Below are 21,441 nucleotides of genomic sequence, written 5' to 3' on the forward strand. Positions count from 1 at the left end.
TTTGCCTATGCCTGTGTAAGGTCATTGGGACTTACTCTTAGATAAGTATGTATAGGATCTAAACCCAAATTATGGGCTTCTGTATGACTTTTCTTGCCAGTTCTGATACTCAGGCAATTCCTCACTTTTCACCTTCCGCACTGATAACTTTTGGCAGCAGATTTGTCTTTTGAAGCTGGAGGAATAGTGGACATGCTATTTCACCTTTGTAAAGACCTACATTTTGTACAATAGATCAAAGTACTGTGATGGGAAATGCATCACTTTACTTAACCATACAATTCCTTCCCTTCTGCCACTCAGTATCTGTTCAGCGTGAGTAAACTGAATGCACATCAGCAGTAGGAAATGAGGATAGCAGCAGCATGCTCTACTAGCAGGATACTCTCTGCATGCAAACTCATTCAGCGCAGAGGCGTAGGAAGGTCAGGTGGTACCCAGTGTGGAAAATTTCTTGACACTACCTCCCCATTGATATCCCCCCCCCCCCCCTGCAAAAGTGGTTTTACATTACTTCATATTTTCTTACAAATGAATGTGGATTCTGGGCCTCTGATAACAAGCAGGTGACTATGGACAGATACTTAAATCTACAGGATGGATTGTGTTTTGGCTTGTGTTATTTTATTTATATTTATTGTTTATTTAATAAAATTTATTTTAAAAAACCTGCAAAGTGGTTTACCAAAACAACCGCCCCCCCCCAAAAAAAACACACCACAGCAGTAAAATCAAGAGCATTTAACAATATTACCTTAAAACATACAAAAGCTAAAATATCAAAATTAAAATTACTTCAACTTCCTAAGCATCTAGGTATGCTTACCTAAAGAAGAATGCTTTTAGCAGGTGCCCGAAAAGAGTCTAGCAAAGGCACGTGGTTTGTTGCAATAGGCGGGGGAATTCCAAAGTGCAGGTGCTGTTACAGTAAACAATGCAGTACAGATATTATGTGGAACCTGTAGGAGTGCTTGAAACTACTGAAGGGGAGGTTTAATTCATTGTGATTTCACCATGCTCTGTATTATCTGAAAACATTTATTTAAAAAACAGGACTGCACAGCAGCAATCTAGTCTCATCATGAGCAGTGGGACTTATTCCCAAGCCAACAGTGATTAAAATCGGCTGCAATCCTATGCACCATTTGCATCCAACTTGTGCCTAAAACTGTGCTCAAGCCTGTACCAGAGAACTGTAGAGTTGGAAGGGATCCCTGAGGGTCATCTAGCGAAACCCCTGGGGCAATGCAGGCAATCTCAACTAGACTATCCCTGACCAATGGCCACCCGTCTTCTGTTTTTCCCCTCAGCCAGGACACACAACAACAGAGACTGGAGGTGGGGGGAAAGACAAATTTTGTAAATGGGGCAGATTTGTCAGGTGCGCGCAGGAACAGCTTGAAGACTTTACACAGAGAGGAACCCCACACGGGTTTCCCCACATGTAATGTAACAGGCAGGGAGCCAGCTCAGATAGAGAGAAAGACACTGGGGGAGGACAGGACAAAAGAGTACCAAAGTCCGCCCATTTTATCCTCTTTGGGATGGTGGTGTTAGGGCTCTGGGACCACCCTCCCCAAAATATTTACCACTGTTTGTTACCACAGTTATTCTATAGTACAGATCCTTTTAAAATTAAATACTTTCTCTAAAATTAAAACGGCAGAAGTAATCAGTAGCATCGTTATCAAAGGAAAGGTGAGAGAATAGTCCCTAACAGATATAAGGGAGACACAGATACACAAGCACACAGAAGTAAATAATCCAGCCTTGGGGAGAGGGGTGGGAATGTACAGTTTGCTGTACTTAGTCTCGAGATGGGAGACTGAAAGGGCTTAAAAAATAAAAGTCTTGTGTCTAGGAATATTTTTCTGCAAAAGCATAGCTATTTTCGTGGAGGAGGGTCAAGATATTAACTAATATGCATGAAATTTCACATATAGCTATATAATCCCCAGTGTAGTAAGATAAGACCTTTGGAGCAGGCATTTTTTAAAAAAAGATTTTTATGAACCACCCTAGTAGGGCAGTAATTGTTCCTTGATAATTTGTCACCCCTCTCCATGATGGCACCCAGTGCGGACCGCCCCCCCCCTTCCTACGCCCCTGATTCAACATAGGCTATTTATATGTGCTTGGGATCCTACAAATGCTGCAGCACTTGCACTGAACCTCAAAACATGCAAGATGGGAGACTAAACAGGAAGGGGCCAATGACTATAGTACAGTAGATTTTTGTGCCTTGTATGATAATACAGAAATTTTGATGTTTATTGGAAGACTGTTTCATATTGTAATCATTTTTGTTATTTTCCTTGAGAAAATATGTATAGCAGTGAGACTGTTAAAAATCTTATTCAGGAAGTTTTCATGCTGTATACCTATGAACCATCCAATGAAGTGATCTTATATCATTTTTCTTCTTCTTTTTGGCATAAAGAAGACCATTGCTAATTTTGTGAAATTAGTAACTCTCGCTCATATGGTTGCATATAGGGGCTGGCTACTTCACACATTGCATCTTGAAGTGTATATTTAAAACTTTGTATGTGCACGTCTAAAAATATAATGTGACAACTATACATTTGTAAACCTAAGCATGATGGTCATCCAGGAGCCACGACTGATTGCAGTTCCTTGTTAACTGTACATATACCATGCCTTACACCAAATCTGCCCATTGATCCATCTAGTTCAGGTCTATACAGATTGACAAGAACCCTCCCAGTTTTCAAACAGTGTTCTTTCTCAGCTCTGCATGGAGATACTAGGGACTAAACCTGGGACCTTTTGAAAGCAACGCTTATGCTCTGCCATTGAGCTGTCACCCATCTCCAGAGGTACATTTCTTACATTCAGAAGCAAGTCTTGGTTGCTCTTGTGTGATAGGTAAGGGGAACTCGTGGTTCTCCATATGTTATTGAACTTCATCTCCCTCCAACCCCAACCAGCATGGCCAATGGTCAGGGATGATTAGAGTTGCATCCACAATGTCTGGAGAACCACAGTTTCCCAACCCAATGGTCTTGGGAAGATGCTAAGCATGTTTTCACCTTACTATATTTACACAATCTTTTTGCCAATAGCCATGATGACAACAAGGGTCATCTTTTAACCAACAAGCCCTCTCCGCAAAACCTGGGATCTAGGTAATAAGTAGGTGTCATGAAAGGCAATTCTTTTTCATCTGAAGAACATCAGAACACAGGCTATGTGGAAATACTCTACATGCTGATGCCCTTTGTGGACTAGCTCTATATGTGATGATTCTATCATTTATTCTAATAGGTAAGCCGTAGTAACTGAGCCATGAGCTGGTAAGTTTTCAAGTAAGACACTGACTAATCTCTGTGCGCAACAGGCTTCTTCTTCAGCGAGTTTCTCTATTTTTCAGGAATCAATCCCCCTCTGAGTGCCAATTTATGGAATAGTAAGTAACAGTACAACAGTTCATTATTTTGCATTGCAGAAAATCAATGCTAACACAAAAAGCTGTGGGATGTGCTTCTGATTATTTATGCTTAACCGATCCAATTAAAATCAGTCACATTGATATTGGTTTGGCTTTACCTAACTGCAGTTGACTAATGTGATATTCCTAGCTACTTTTAACAAAATTAATAACAAAGTCCTGAATTTAACTGTCAGAAACAAAGACACACACACACCCACCCCTAGTCTAGAGAATAGGATTCATTCCAGTACAACTTTAAACAGCTCAGGCAAGAAGGATTTAATCAAAAACTTAATCAACTGGTCTCAATATGTTGCAAAGCACTGAAGTGTTTCCCACCCCTTATTCCTCGGTCTTTCAGTTAAAAACAATAGTGGGCTGGGAAGCCCATTAAATTACTATTGCAACTGCAGGTTACAGCTAGAAGCAGGAACTCCATCTGGTAGTATATTGATCTGCAGATCTAGGTCTTTACAGAAGCCAGGAGTTTGGTTTACAAAGGTCAGGCTGTAAAGCAGGAAGTGGGAATCTGTAGCACTCCAGATGTCGTTGGGCTCACCTCTTAATATTGGCCATGCCATTTTGGACTGATGGGAGGAATAAAAGAGCACCTGAAGGTACCTATAGGTACCTCACCCCTTCTGTAAGGTTGTCATGTTGTGTCCAGCAAATGCTATTTGTCCACACAATGTGACAAAATGATCAGTGGATCAGGGCTTGCATGGGGAAGGACAAACCCCAGCTGATGTGATGAGATATAGACAACCATGGATGACATTAGCAGTGGGTCACTGAAAAGAGAGAGCCCAAACAACACAGTCAATGAGGAAATGAAGCAAGACATCATTTAGGGGGTAGAAGTGGTATAAGACATTGTCCGTGATCTAAATATAATGGTCACATGTCACTGAATATGCCATGATTAAGATTTGTCTATTGTTTTACTGAACTCTGGCTTCATATGCTGACATCACTATGTTGCCTGGAGTGACCTCCATATTGCAGGATAGCATATGAAGTGGTTTGCATCTCTGTAAACCTGATTTGCTGAAAATAGTATAAAATGAACAGCTGGCAGAGGGGTATCTCTAAGCAAGAACAATCTTACACAATCAGCTCCATTTGTGACATTTCGGCTTTCGAAAAGGACTGTCTAGTCGGTTGATTCCAGGATGACCCACCTGTTCCATTGTAAAGCCTTGCCCTGGCTGACTGGGAAAAGGTCCACATCTTATTTCCACCTGAAGGTTGGAGGAGCTGACCTTCTACTGAAGGTCCCCTGTTGTACCAGTAGATTAACGGGAAGACTTATTAGTCTACAAAACTTTTGGGTAAAGATTATTGTAGTGAATCTTTGTTGGCATAGTTCTTGTGGCTTATCAACTCACTAAAACTCACAGAACTTAGCCTACAGGTTGCAAACAGGATATCCTATTATAACATTATTACTTGGAATCCCCTTCAAAGCACAGAAAGTTTGTCAGCGTTGGAAGCCATGATTCTAGGATGTACTTGCAGTGACTGCATTGTTGGATAAAACTGGGACACTTATTTTTCCTTCTGTGGTCTGCATTTCTGTTCTCGAGCACGTGGTCCATTCATCCAATACACTGTCCTGTGTCAATGCTTTCAAGTGTATGATGCTAATTATAAGTGGGACAAGTAGAAGGGATATGATTGACTTCATTTCCCCCTCCTTTTTTGGAAGACCAGTCACAGAACACACTAAATATAGCTGGGACAAAACTGGTGGTTGCAAGTGCCTGCAAGTTTTAGTGACTTGAAAGGACTTCCAAGTGATAATGCTATCATGGAACATCCTGTTTGCAGCCTGCAGAATGAGGTTGAATTCATTATTAGTGACAGAGTATAAGGAGTAAAGGAGTGGTAGCAACAAAAACACATATTGGATTAAATGATAATTAATTTGTCTGGTTCAAGAGTAAAGGAATGGATGGAGGGTTGCTATTGTAGTTACAAAGCTGTTGTTACACCAGGACTGAGTTCAGCTCTTTATGTTACTGATTTACTCTAGATGCTGCTTCTATTTTGAGCCTTAGAGTTGCTTGTTTGTTCTGATTGTTTCTCCCTATGTTTCCCGTTAGAGTAGTTCACCATGTAGCCTCTCTTCATTTAGTCAGTCTCAAGTGATTTATCAGCCATAGTCTGTCTTATAAAGTTGTTGAATTCTTAGTTCCTTGCTGTGGCTGTGTTACATACAAACACAGAGTCTGTTTCTGTACTATAGTGCTGTTGTGTGCACAAAAGCATTCAGTGTTGTAAACACCAAAGCATCACATAATAATCACTTCCCATCATCATCCCACAGTTGCACCCCTGTTGACAATCCATTATTGTGTCGGATGATTATGAGTCACTTACATGATGCAGAGATGAATTGTTCGCAGTTGTTAGAGGATTGTTCAAGGTCATTAAAACAGAAAGAGATTTCAAAGAGCTCCAAAAAGAACTCCCCAAACTGAATGAATATGTGGTTAAAAGGCAATTGCAGTTCAGTGTAACCAAATGTTAGGTGATGTGAAATGTTAATGTTAGACTCATGGGGTCTAAGCTGGTGGTAGATGATCAGAAAAGAAACCTTGGAGTCATAGCAGATAGCTTTGTGGAAATATTGACTCAGTATGTGGCAAAGCAGGTGAAAATAAAGCTTCCAATATCATAATGCTATCATACAAATCTATGGTGAGCAGCATTAGGAATATTGTGTACAGTTATGATAATGTCACCTGAAAAGGATATTATAGAGTTGGAGAAGGTTCAGAAAAGGGCAGCCAGAATTATTATGGGGGTGGAGTGACACTCCTTTGAGGGAAGGTTGCCGTGTTTGTGACTTTTTTTCATTTAGAAGGTGATTAAGAGGTTAAGTAATAGAATTTTATAAAATTATGCAGAGCATGGAGGAAGTAGATCAGTGGTCAGCAACCTTTTTCAGCCATGGGCCGGTCCACCGTCCCTCAGGCCATGTGGTAGGCCAGACTATATTTTGAAAAAAATAAATGAACAAATTCCTATGCCCCACAAATAACCCAGAGGTGCATTTTAAATAAAAGCACACATTCTACTCATGTAAAAACACCAGGCAGAACCCCAACATAACCCAGAGATGCATTTTAAATAAAATGACACATTCTACTCATGTAAAAACAGGCTGGATTGATAAGGCAATTGGGCCACATCCGGCCCCTGGGCCTTAGGTTGCCTACCCCTGAAGTAGATAGAAAACATAGACAGAAAAAAGCTGTTCTTCCTCTCTCATAGCACTAGAACTTATGGACCTCCAATGAAGCTGAATGTTGGAAGGTTTGGGACAGATACTTGTTCACTCAGCACTTAGATAAATGATGGCACTTGCTTCCACAGGAGGCAGTGATGGCCACCAACTAAGATGGCTTTAAATTCACAGAGAATAAGATTATCTTGGGCTAGAGGCAGCATACCTCTGAATACCTGAATACCTTGATGTGGATCACAGGAGAGGACAGCGCTCCTGTATTGGGTTCTGGCTTGTGGGTTTCCCACAGGTATCTGTGTTGTCACTATGTTGGGCCAGCAGAAGTCTGCTCATGTGACATTTCTCAATATACAGACAGAATAGGATCACAATTACCACCCAGGTTTCATTCAGTATTGGTTTCATTCAGTGATTTAACATGATTCCTCGCTATCATAGAACCAGTGAATGTTCACCTGGATGTCATGTATTTTGTGTCACTAGATGTTAATAAGGATATGTTTCTGATACTAGCTATGTGAGTGCAGTTAACATCTAGCTACTAGTCCAAGCAAAGGTTTGTTGGTTCTGATTTATTACATGATGAATGGGGCAAATATTATGGATTGGGGAAAATAAACAGGGCCATGGGTCAGGACAAGCACATGTGCTTGCCAAAGAATGTACATAGACAACATTAGGGACTCCTGATGTAGCTGGAGCCCTAAGCATAATGTTCAATCTAAGCCGTTCACTGAAGTCTTTCCTTGGAGGAAGGGAATTAAATATGGTCCTTTAACAGACACTGCAGATGGGGAAGTAATTATAAAGGCTATGCAGCATCTGTGCTTTTGAGCTTTAGCAGTTAAAGTGAGCAGCTTCTCTTCAGAGACTGACAACAGCATATAATGTTGTAGTGCCAATTGTAATTTGCAGGTGTATTGCCAGGATGAAAAATGAGTGAACCTGGGAAGCCTCAGGAATGGTGATGTAGGCTGATAATATCTATTGTACTGAGAATTAATAGTGGAATAGCAATTTATTAGCAAACTCCCCAATTCACTGTTCAGTAAGAGCACATAAAGGCATAAAAGTGAGATTCAGTCATGCTCTGTTATAGCTCACAGCAGGCAACCTGCATCTTCATTAGAGGGCTTCACAGTCTTTGAAATCATAAAGCCAGTGCAGATGTCAGTGTGTGGTAAAGAAGTTTTTAACTGCTTGTTGCTTCTGCAGAACCACAGCCTTGTTCCAATGCTGCTGGATAACCTGTTTGCCAATGAGCAAGATGTACAAGATAGGTGTTGTCTTCTAATTTGGTGGCCAATATTCAAGGTACAAAGTAGAGGTCCTGGTACACAAGAAATCATGGAAATCAGAGAACAAACTCACATTGAGCAAACTTGACTTGGAAAACATGATGAAAGAGATACCCAGATGCTAACAGACAGTCAAAATCTGTCAGGAGTGAGGAACCTGTGGCCTTATAGCTCACATCAGCCCCAGTCAGCAGAGACAATGGTCAGTGATGATCGGAGGACCACAGATCCCCTCTGCCTGGTCATAATGTAGGAGGCCGCACCTGAAAATAGGTACGTTATGAAGCTGCAAAATAGAAATAAATGCTGCCACATTACAGTAAGAAAACATATTGTGATGCGGTTGGAGACTGAGACTGCTCACCTGTGTCAGTTGCATGGAATCACACTCACGTGTACCATGGGAGGGTGGTGTCAGAAGAGCAGGAGAAGAATTGTTTCTTTTCTATAAGCCACAGAGAAAGATGGAGAATGGGAGGGGGGGCAGAGTGAAGCAGAAGCGGAAGATTTTGAGCATGGTTAATGGTTTGTTACAGGGAGAAGTTGTCCTCCATCCCACCCTATGTTGACCTGGGATACCTAGGTCAAAGACCCCAGGGACCAAGAGTGGTTCTAAGCCCTGTAAGCAGGGGCTCCAAATACTCTGAAGCTTGGGGGTTTGGGGAACGTACTACAGCAAAATTGAAATGGCTGACTATTACAGAATGAACTTAGCTGTTGTAGCTGCAGCAAGCATGTTTAGACTCTAAAAAACAATTATAAGCATATGACTGTGCTGTACGACATTCTACCTCAGAGCCATTTCTAACATGCCTGTTCAATATTCACATTCTGAAAAAAGTGGATAAGGAGAAGCTGTCAAAAAATGTTCTCAGATGAGCATCTTTGCCATCTGGAGACAATCATGCCCCAGGCGCAGATTTGGCAAAGTTCCTAGACCTCGCACCACCATTCATGCATCTCAGGCTCATGTTGAAGAATTCCCATATTGCACAGAAAATTCTGATAATACCGTAGTACAGAAGCAGCAGATGGAACTTCAGCACAGCCCTGCAGCATGCAATGCTTCAGATACATGTCTACATTACCTGAATTGGAAGGTTCAGAAAAGGGAGACAGTCAAACAACACTTTCGTTCATAAGATATGAGGCCTATCCAGCAGTTGCACAAATTTGGGCTTGATACCAGATTTGGGCTTGATACCAGTGTTCATACCAGCTTTCATTTTATATACATCATTACTAATTCCCAGAGGGCTCTCCAAATATATTCTAGTATTATGAAAAGGATGAATATAGGAAGCTGACCAATGGTCCATCTAGCTCAATATTGCCTATAGTAGACTGGTTAGAAGTGGCTCTCCAGGGTTTTAGACATGAGTAATTTCACCTGAATATGCTAAGTGTCAGAGCAGTGAAACTAGCCTACAAAGAATTTTTTTAAAAAATATCCTTTTACATTTTCCATTGTACTTGATCCTGCTTCCCAACTTCAAGTGCCGTAATGAGCTCATGAATCTGTAGCAGACGATATACTTTGATTCACAGACATTTCCAAGATTATCTTGTGTGGGAGAGTAGGTGGGTGGGATCCAAACACAATAGATATTTGTCATAGCATTTGCTGTGTGTCTCTGTAGGCTTCTTGCTCACAAGCTTTTGAAAATCTTTCCTTTTCTCTGATTAAAGGTCTTTTAAAGGCCTCTTACATGTGAATAGTCTGAAGAGCTTCTTGGTTTACACCTAGCCAAAGCTGTTCATATTTTATTTATACCTCAAAATGCCCTGATTGATACTAAACTGTAGGGAATATGAACTGAAAGCATAGAGTATAGATTGTTTCTGGGTGATAAACAGCTCATAGATAAAAGAAAAAATAATAGGGACAATGTTGAAGAGACCTGCTTAATCCCAGATTATTTATTTAAAAGATGTTTAGGCTGCCATCCATGAAAAATATGCTTGATGTTTTTATTTTTTTATTATTATTTATACCCAGCCAGATGGGCAGGATATAAATACTGTATTATTATTATTATTATTATTATTATTAGCAAGCAATAAGGTTGATAAAGCAGCAGCATAGAATATAGTCCCATATAACCAAGCAATAGGACATAAAAACAATTTAGCATTAAACTTCAGCAAGGTAAATAAAAATACCGTACTATAATTTGACAATACCTGCTAATACTCTGGTGCTATAATGACATCCAAGATGGTGGAACCACGTGGTTTTCTCAGCAGAGATGTTTCATAGTCAGGGCTGCCACAAATGGAAGTTTGGTGGACTCCTTGCACCTGTATCAGTTTGCTTGCACACTGATATCTACAGTGGAGACTCTCCCTTCACCTTGTGTGCCCACTGGGGATGAAATTTTCTGACAATCTTAAATGTGAGTTTATTGGCACAGATCCCCCCCCCCCCCAATTTCCATCTTGCTCCTTCAACTGGTTCTGCTAAAAGTATAAACAATGTTTACATATACTCATTGAATATGTATAATATTATATGTATATATCCTCCAGGTTTCCTAAAGTAACAACCACATAAATCCACACAACAAATCCACACAACCAGTGCTTTGGGGGGGGGGGGTTGGTATGCACACCTCTAAACATTTTGTGCATCTTTGTACTTTTGTCCATTTACTGTATTTATTTTTCCCAACTTGAACTATAAAATGGTGATTTTCCTGAGTCAAAATGAGAGTACCCCTAAATATTTTTTAAGAAAAAAAGCACAGTACACAACAATAAATAGAACTGGATAAAAGTACTCAAGATGTAAAGTAAGGACAGCAAAAGGCTGTTCCTGACCCATTAAACTGACACTTTCTCTCCCCATTGATGATTTATTTTCTCCTCACCTGATGGATAATGGTAGGGGGGGTGCGGGGCAAGCACAGGATAAAATTTCAGAACAGCACTAGCTCTAGACCACTATCTGAAAGCAGCATTGTGGCTCTACTACAACTGTGTAAAAGCACATCCAGTGTGATAAGTAGTTTGGTACTGTCTGCTGCTACCAAAAAAAGACTTTTAAGAGAACTGAAAACTTCAATGTGGTACTAAATTTTGAAGCTAGACAACATAAAACTCTGCAATACGGGACTCTCTTGTTTTTCCCGAGCAGCTCAATAGGACTGTAAATTGTGGCGGTTTCTCAGTGTGCAACACACATTTCAATTTCCCTGAGTTTTTCAATAGCCGAAAATAGATTGCCTTTTACCTTCTGGAGAGCATGGTGTAACTGTAGCTCATACCAAGAGAACTCCTTGGCTTCTAGTAAGAGAGCTCTCTCCCTTGAGAGTTGTTTTCCAGACAGCAAAGGAAGCCGCCACCATTCACCTTACCCTAACCTTTTCATGTAATTCTATTACACTGAAAATGGTTTCATTGCTTTCGTTTCTAGCATGTACAGACAAGCAGTTGGTGGGTGTAAAGGACAGTCGAGGTCATACAGTGCTGTGATTCTGAAGGGGAAGAAAAAGAGATGAGCATAAAGCAATCCTAACCCCAGCCAGGGAGCATTTATTCTCTGCTGCAATAGCTGAGTGGTCTGAGGAACAAGCCTCTTTGGGGAGCCACAGGGCTTTGGAATCCAGATTGAGATTGAGATGGACCTCTGCCATGGCCCAGCCCACCTACCCCAATCAGGGGCACATCTCTCCATCAAGAATGTTCCATCCTACTCCCCTTTTCAGTCATCAACATGGGGAGATAGGGGTCAAACTGTGATTTGGGTATATATATATATATATATATATATATATATATATATATATGCACACATGGACATACTAGGGGCTGTGCTCCTGCTCACTCTGCTCGCCAGCCCCCCACCCATCCTTCTCACATTAACCTCCAGAGCTTTCCCTTCCCACCCTATACAATTACTAAGCTTGGTATTTGTTATGGTTATAAATTTAGTGTACATAAGATGCTGTGTTTGAATACAGTGTATTTTAAATGTTGCAATGGGAAGTTTTCCTTAGGCAAAAAGGTTCCACTCTGGCAAAAGCGTCAGAGAAGCTTGGTATTCTTTCCATTAGAGTGTGATAAGCTATGTGATGACTCATCTCCAGAAACATGAGCTGCAGAGCTCGCACAGCAGGAAGCTGAAACGTGTGTGTGTGTGTGTGTGTGTGTGTGCTTGCTTAGAGATTGCTAGTAGCAGCTGTGGCAGTGGTTGCACAGAAGTTCTTCAGTGATGAAGAAGCTTAGGAACTCTCTCTAGGACCAGAGAGAGGAATGTTTACTGAACTGCATGCAGGACTGAACTTCATTGCTTGTTTGCAATGTCCTACATTGTTATTTTGTGACATTTATCTTATTATATCTACTTTTCAAAGACTGCTCTGCAGTAAAGCTTTGAAGCATATTCTTGTGGTGGAGAGAATTATTTTCTACACAAGGTCCAGATCAGGGATTCCACGGAACAACTCTAGCACTTTTCACCTTCCCAACCCTATTTATGAAGTCACTTTTCTCTTTTCTTCTGCAGCCTTGCTTGGCACTCATTTTCACATTCAAAATGAGTTCAATGAACCTTTTATTTCAAGTACACATGTCAAATGTTCTTTAGGGACTTAGAAAAGGGCATTAAAGTGGTCAGAGTCTTTGCCACTGTCATCTTCCTTGACCACTTCCTCCTACCCTTTCTTTGCCTTCTCTCTTATATTATTTACACACTGACTCCACCCCTTATTTTGGCTGGTTTTTGCTTTGAAATCTTGCCTATTCTATACTGGCCCCCCCATAGCCCTGCTTGGCACTTTCTCCTCCAGCCTGGATATCCTTTGCATTCCTTTCATCATAGATTCCCTTCTCTGGCTGGCTGTTCCACAAATGACTATAGGCAGTGCTTAAATCTTGTGAGTATAGTTTTATAACAGCAAATGATGAATTAAAATGTAATTGAGATATGCAAATATAATTAGATGGGAAATATTTTTAATAGGCCTGCTTCCACACATCCATAGTCATCTTGGATATATTTTCAATTCCCATCCTTCTAACAAGATGCAAATTAAAATTACTGTAATAATGTCCTTCCAAGTGATATACGTATATGAATCCCAAAACGAATTTGCTGCTTCTTCTACTAGTGATTGTGGGGGCATATGGGAGCAGCACTTACTGTCAAACTTTGAACAAAATGTCTCAAAAGATTCTAGAAACTGACAAAACAACAAAGACTTTAGACGCAATTGAAAATGTCTAAAGGAAATATTTTGACCATTTCATTCCAAACTGAAACATACAGAAGAACTATCTAGAAGCATGCTGAATCCCTTTCCAAACGTCAGAATATTAGAGAATCCATTCTCAAAACTGTTAGCAGGTGGTATATTAAGCCAGCAAAACCGAAGATAAAGTAGGAGAAAGTCTCCTCTGTTTAATGGGGAGAAAGTCACATTTCAATATAACTGTCCAAAGATCTAGGGCTGGTGGCAAATATAAGCTATTCCCCCTGCTCCCTCCCAAACCAAGTATTCAGCTGATTTTCCCCAGAATTCCAAATTAATTCTGCTTAATTTTGCTTGCATATTTTGAGTCCATATGCTCTAGAAAGAAAAAAATGTGACTTCCTATTTAATTCATAATTTTTTTATAGCTGCATAGAATTTTATGCAATTAGAGACAATATTTATTCAGTATTTATTTAAGTGGTAAATAATTTTTTTTAAATATAATTCACCTGCAGCAAATAACAATGAATAAGCACAACAAATGATATTGGGATGGCTTACTTCAGGTCTTAGGGCCATACCAAATTGTAATTAACATGATAATTTTGCACAGCATTTTGCTTGTAACACCCTCCCCCTCAAAAAAATTCCAAAAGTAAAAGGAGATTGTCAGGGTGTGCTTTAACCTGGCTTTGTATGGGATGCCCTGGCCAAGTGGATAAGCTCTGTAGATGAAGTCTTCATTGATAAGTGGTACCAGCATCACCATCCCACTTATGAAGGGTTTGAGATTCACTGGAAAATACCCACCTGGCTCCTAGACCTCTCATGAGGCAGTTGCTAAGAATTCAGGTTGCTCCCTGCCCCCCCCCCCCTAGTACAGAGAAACTATTTTCCATGCTATCTTCCTTATTGCATTTGCATATGCATAAACACAATTTTTCATCTTTACTACAAAGAACACCATGCAGCTGTCAGAATCAAACTGTTTACCACATAAAGAGGCTATAAATATAGCAAAATTCTCATGGGCATTCGAAGAGTGGCAGTTAAATGAAATCTCTCTGGGAAGTAGCTGCCGACACTGGTCCTCATTCTATCAGTTTTTGTCAGACATGTGTTGAGCCCTAAATTTCTTTCCAAATAGGACACTGAAGCTCATGGCCAGAATTCGATTGAACTCCTTTCATGCAAATAGGCTAACAGTACAAAGCCATTTTGCCACTGCTGGTTTGTTGTAAGAAGTGACTTTTAGTCTGACTCTGAAACAGGATGTATTAAATCACTGAATTTAAGTGAGCCCCTGAGTCAGCAGTGCACTACAGATTTATGAGCAAACAGCTATATAATATGGAGGGATGAATCGTGGAAGGAGACTAATTCTATAGGAAATATAAACAATGGGACTGGATAAAAATGAGTGCCCCCAGGCGATGTAGATTTATGAACATTCCTTTAATAAATTAATATACAGTTAGTTTTCTTGTTGATCAATGCTCCGGCATTTATCAGTAAAATTTAAATGCAACATTTAAAATAGAAGCATGAGTTTTATCTGCTAAGGAGCACTTTAGTGACACTGTTTTGTGAAGAAACAGCCATGCATGTTATGAAAACATTGTTAGGGCTGCTGTATTTCACTTCCCTAAATCGGGATGGCCTAATTTGCATATTATGTTAATAGTTTGGTAATTAAGCACATTTTACTCATTTGGCATAAAATGCTTTTTTCAATTTAGGTTTTAAACATCTAAATGTACAATGTCTCTAAACAATGGAGCACAAGGTTTTTACATATAATTCCCTGGATTCAAGCTAGAAAGGGGTTGGAGGAGACAACTGAGCTGGTCTGATCTTTGCTGCAGACTGAGTGGTGTGCATTATAGGGCACTGGTCTGCATTGGCATTGACACTGCCAGGGAAATTTTGAAGCATTTAAAGAGAGACGGGGAAATCATATAAAATAATACCTGAGTAAAAGAGGATTAGCTCCTGTCTTTGCTGCATGGGTGACGGTATAAGGAGGCAGGGGGCTGTTAGGATTGTCCTACTCTCATGTAGGACCCATGCCCAACTGGCATGTTCTCTCCCTCCTGGTTGATTGTTTGGGAGCTTCAAAAGCTTTCTTCAGCCCGAACATCACAGTGACTGACACCAAGAAGCATCAGCACACTTAGGGATCCGCAGAGTATTTGCAGTTTGCATAACAGAACTCAGTAGCACAGCATTTTGGCTAATCTACTTTATTTAAATATAATACACCAGGAGCTTCTTAGCTCCTTCCTCTTTCTCATCAGATAGCAAAGAGAAAAAAGAACAAAGGACAATAGTCCCACTTCACGGAACACAGTAACACAAACATCCTGTTCCCATTACTTCCCACACTGTGGAATGAAAACATACACCGTCATGTGATAGACAACAATCTCATGACTGCAAACACGGAGCAGAAATCTCAACAGGGGCAAGCGCCTCCCAAACAAAGAGTTTGACCCCTCCCCCAGTTGCCCCCTACTAATCCTAGACTTTTGTCATCAGCATATACTGTTATTTTTTTCCCGGTAATCTTAATGTGTGCACCCTTCTGGAAATATACTTTGACCCTTCTGTGTACACCCATCTTTTTTTCTGGTGCCACTACTGCTTTGCTGTGATCCTTCATTTGCTGATGGGGGGGGCACACCATTGCCCTATCAAAAGTTGGCTACCCCACCTGACTTTCTCTATTATTTTATAGGGACAGCTCTCGCTTTCATCTCAGAGAAGGGGGGGGGTGTCAAAGCCAACTTCTGTGTCTAGATCATTCTGTTCCTATCACTGTGGCAATTTTTCCTTCTCTTCAATGTCAATCTTAACTGTAACTTCCCACATTTGCTACAACATGTGAAAAGGGTTCATTTCTTACAAAGCTGGCATACTGCCTGCACCTTCTGTGCCTTATACTGACGAAGAGGCTAGAGAGTGCAATATCCCTACACAGATATCTCATTCACTGTTATTCTTATTATAGGCTCCTATCCTGGTCCTAGTGAGTTTCTAAGTACAATGTTCAGAATGATATAGCAAGCAACAAATGCCTGGTCTTTAACCTATATCATGGAGAAATCTCCACTGAACAAACTTGAGTCTGGTTCTGGTGAATTTCTCTTTTAAAAAACCCAACGCAGCAATAACCCATGTATACTAAGCCTCTGGTTGTGAATCCCAAAATGCTGTCATATACACACACAAGGGAACAACCAGGGGACTCGAGGGAATACTGAGGTTTGCAAAAGTGCAAAGTAACTTTGTGGGATGGGAGCGGGGGACACAGCAGTCTAACTAGTACTGAGCATGCTCAGTGGCCACAGAATACCAAATGTTCAGGACTGGAGGCTGGTGGTGTGTGGAACAGAAAGAAGGGAAAGTGGGAATGGAATGGAGTATCATGGTAAAGGGCAGGGCTGGCTGGAACCATGAACATGAATGTTTGACACAGCAACACTTGGTTGCAAGTCCCTCTTTTTTCTTCCTTCAGGAGAAAGAGTGGGATAGAAATTTAATAAATAAGAACAGCAGAACAACACACCCCTGACCTCCATTAATGAGTCAAATTTTATTCAGATGGTATGAATTCCACTCTTAGTAAACAGCTCATTTTCAGAGGAAAACTAAATTAGACCCCCCCACACACCTCCTTTAATTAAAAATGAAGTATGGCACTTAGCACCAGGAAGAATACAATGCTATGCTGATCCATACCCTACTTGGTCTTTGAATAGGTCCTTAACAAGCTGTGAAAGGATGGCTGTGAAAGACAGGCAATTTCAAATGCAGTAACTACCCAGCTGTATTGTGCTATGTGATGTTATGCAATGGTGCCCAGCATATTAAGGGTCTTTATTACAGAGGATTTAATACCACATTCAAAGATGCTTTTAAAGCTGCTTTTATGTACCGTGTTAGAGTCCTGTAAAACAGGAGAGCTGGCAAAATGGATTTTTAAAAAAAATATATACAAAAAGCTCCATGAATTACAAGCAGTATTCAAACACTTAAAATATGATTGACCTACAAGACTGCTAACAAACTGGAATAGCAAATTAGTTTGAAATACGTAATAGAAATAAGAGGAAATTAGAGGTTGCAAACAAGGGGGGAAATAAGAAATATTTATTTGCAAACTTTAATTATTTTTAAATAAAAGTGTCTGCAATCATTTTTTAAATCTATGCTTTAATAAACTTCCTACATAAAACTACCAGAAATTGCCATTATAATCTGCATTATAATGTCTTTGAATTATTAGTGTCAAATATATAAACTAATAAAAATATTGCCTAGAGATAAAGCAAATTTATTTTTCCATATTATCACCACAGCATATATCTTGTATGCTAAAAATCGGAAATGAAAAATAGTTCCTTAAATGAAGGAAAATTAGGTTAAATTATGGGGGTTAGGAGTCTGGGGCAAAGTTGCATAGGTCCTTTGGGTAAAACAAGGAAGATATAAATTAAACAATGTGAAGAAGAAAGGTGGTACTTTCAGGATTGGGGAATGCAAGGTGAAATACACACACACACACACACACACACACACACTGTGGTTATTCTTTTGTTGTAAGTTAAAATAAAGGATAATGATTTATGTTTTTGTCCAAGTCAATGATTTTTGTGTTTAAGAATTTATAGGATTCACAACTTTAGGAGTGGGAAAATTAATTTGATAATTTGAGATTTATAATTATGTTAAAATTATACATGTTAACTTAAAAATACATTATTATAGGTGGCATCGAAATGTTTGATATTGTATTAAATCTTAGCATTTAAGCTTTGTACTATTTTTAAAATTTCAATATTGGTAATCCTGATTTGATTTTTCTTGCATGTCTTTGTTTCCTGTATTTATTTTCTTTCCACTTCCCCCAAAAGAACAGGGTTTTGTTTTTGTTTTTTTTACGTTTAAGAAGCTTCTACTTATTATAGTATTATTTCCTAAACAATTAAAAAATAGCTTCTCTGCTATGCTGACAGTCTGAAGGGTGTTCAGATGATCCTCATATATTCAAAGCATTGAAAGGGCTAAACTAGCTCCACTACCCACCAATGTGCCTGGGACCTACATACCCAATGGCCCACACATGTAAAAGGGAGATGCCTGAAAAGGCTCCTGCCTGCAGAAGCACCAGATTAGCTCTGCCATCATGTTTGCACTGCATCAACTTCAATGCTCCCTTGCCCCTCCTCTTCTCCAGCAGTGACTCAGCCAGAAGGAGGTTGTCAGGCTCCATCATGCCATCCGTGACTGCTTTGTGCACATGTCAACATACCTATGTAGAGCTTCTGCATGTGACTGACATCCCATCCTTGTGTGAAGGATGTCTAAGCATGAATCTTAGTGTCTGCATAGAGACCCTTGTCATGCCCATTGAATGAGCAGAAGATGAAAACAAAGCACAATGTTAATGCATTTTAAAAAAATTATATTAAGTTGCAACATTATAACATATACAGTCAGAACACAATTTTGCCTTTTGACTTATTTTTGTCGATTTCCCACCTCTTTCCCCACCTTCTTCCTATCAAACCATAACCACAATATTATAATCTAATTACTTCTGTTGCTCATAGCTCAAATCCTGCTCGCAACTTCATCATATGATAATATTTCTTTAAATAGTCCGAAAAAGGCACCCATTCTTCCATAAAAGTCTCATTGTTAGACAAAGTACAATGTTAATGTAATTGCAAAAATATGTGCCTTTGCACTAAATGGCCAGTGCTTTGGAAAGTGGGGGAAGCTGTTTTGTAGAAAACTGTGTGCATGTTTTGGCTTGGAATATTTTCTTCAATAAAAAGGGATATTCAGGGAAAGGGATCAGAATGAATCTAAAGGGGCTAAACTCCCCCACAATACTACAATGTATTATTATTATTATCATTATTATGTTTAGGCATTTCTACACCTCACAATCAGCTGTCAGCTCACAGTAAGTGTAAATACAGGCAAAAGTATTTGAAAACAGTCAATATATCATAGGGGAAGCAATCTATAAAAGCAACCTGTAAAGGACAGTCTTATTGGGGTAAAGGAATGTCAAGGTAGAAGGTTTGTTTTCCTTCACAACTATCCCCTTCTTCCTCAGGAAGGTTGTTCTGTCACTTTGAGAATCCTGATAATATAACATTGGCTATATATAAAGTACCATAAAACAGAGAGTTCCTTTTCTGCCAACCCGGGCTTCTAATTTTCACCCCAGTACCTCTATTAACTTCAGTTTTACAGCACATATTTTTTCCTTCAGAGGGAACATTTCTGACAGCAAAGGATAGGGAAGCACATATACATCAAAAGTCGCAAACTGTCAGGTATTTAATGTGGAATTCTGTGGGCACATAAAGAGAAAGCACTCAAGGCAGGGGCTTCAAATAAGTGCCAATAATGCCACTGGGGAGAAATATCATTGATTTGATGAGGACTGCATCAGATCGTTAACACCGAAAGAGGTAAATCTTTCTGCTACTCAAACATTGCCAACATAGGAAGTGGTGTGGCTGAAAAAAGCCACAACGGAGCTATTAAAAAAATATATATAGAAAGTTTCATGTGCCAAAAGTAGCACAGGACACTTATAAAACTCAGCTCTTCCATGAGAGTGATGTGGTCTTTCCACCTGTTTATGCCACGTGGATGTAGCAGGCTTCAGAACAAAACAAAAAAAAGTACAGGCGTTTCAGACATGACCTTTAAGACGCAGCACAGTTTCTGCTAAGTAACACTTACAAACCCCCTCCAACATTCCTTAGATGAAAATAGGGACATTTCTCACTCCCCTCCAACTGACCCTCCTCAACCCTCCATTCCTTTGCCCTCTGCAGAGCATTTCCAAGCAGAAGGGCGTGTGCAGCCATCACTACACCAATGGGACACAGCTCATATGCCCTCCACTGCCCTAATCCTGATGGTATTTTATTTTTCTTTGGTAGATTTACCAAAAGAAAAGCACACACCAATAAATACATTTTTGAAAAGGGCAAGATTGGACACAGATACACAAAGCTTATTATTATTATTATTAAATCAAGACTCCTTGCACTCCACTCTGCTCTGCCTTTGTTTCCAACCCAGGGTGGCCCTGCCCTCTGTCTACTCCTCAGAGCCAGCACATCACACAGGGCTGGGCCTCAGCAATGGCAGCCTTTCCTCCTCCTTGCTCATTCTCCTGCAACTGCAAAAGCGCTGCCCAAGGAAGGAGGCCAGCAGTGGCGGCCATGGAGAGGCAACAGGATGCTCCCTCACTGCTGCCGATCAGGATAAATGCCAGCTAAACCTCCGTACCAAGCTCTGCAGTCGCACTGGTGGGGGAATTAGGTGTTGGGATATTGATGTTCCGTTCCACCCTAAGAGGAACAGATATGTAGATTGTTGTATGTCACATGTCTGTTTACATTCTAGCACAGCTTGCTGGGAACTTTCGTTTGTGTATTCTGACATTCTGAGATCAAATCCTAAGCCGGTATTCTGTGACTGTTCCTGGAAAATCAGGACGCTTGGAGGGTATGCTTCAATTCTTCTAACCAAAGCCTATTACATGACTTTCCCAAAGGAACATTTGGGTACTACTCCCCAGATTTCTACAGACGCATTGTACCTTTTGCTCTGTCACCTGAAAGCTTTATATTTGTTTTTAAAAAGTAGTTGTACCTCCCCATTTGTGTGTGCATAAGGGGGGCTCTCAAAAGCAATCCTAAGGATTGTGGTTTTATAAAGACTCATGCGAGTTACTTTCTTAAGGTTTGCCAGTGAAACCTGGTAAATAGCATGTTGTTCTACCCTTTGGCTGGCTTTCAGCAAGTCATTATCTTTTAGCTCCAGTTCCCCACCTGTAACATCAATATTACAACCAGCCGACATCAAAAGGTTGTCACAAGGATGGATGAGATAAGGCAACATGTTTTGCTCTTGGCCAGAAGGATAAAATGAACAGTAAGTAAATAATCATTTTAGAATTTCCACTGTTTTCAGAACCTTGTGGCATTTGCTTCCCTCGTTCTGTCCCTTCAGCAGCCTGTACATTTTTAGCTTGACTTTGCAATAGCCAACCCAACATGACCCACAGCAAACAGTGTTAGCTTGAGGTTTGGGGAGACTCTTAGGCCCTCAGTCGAGTTGCTCTGTGAGGTGGCCCAGTGGTAAAGCATCTGCCTTGCATGCAGAACTTCCCTAGGTTCAATCTCTGGTGTCTCCAGGTAGGGC

The 21,441-nt window shown here is 40.2% G+C and overlaps 1 long non-coding RNA gene across 1 annotated transcript in view; it reads left to right on the forward strand.

Moving 5' to 3' along the window:
• LOC310681866 overlaps positions 1-21,066 on the forward strand; it is a 72,319-nt gene extending 51,253 nt beyond the window's left edge. The window contains exons 2-3 of the long non-coding RNA XR_014513665.1: positions 3,395-3,430; positions 21,055-21,066. This is a non-coding gene — a long non-coding RNA (uncharacterized lncRNA). The remainder of the gene's footprint in view (positions 1-3,394; positions 3,431-21,054) is intronic.
• Positions 21,067-21,441: the final 375 nt, after the last annotated feature.

This window comes from Podarcis tiliguerta (genome assembly GCF_965153285.1).
Source record: "Podarcis tiliguerta genome assembly, chromosome: 7".
In the NCBI taxonomy this organism is placed as follows: domain Eukaryota; kingdom Metazoa; phylum Chordata; class Lepidosauria; order Squamata; family Lacertidae; genus Podarcis; species Podarcis tiliguerta.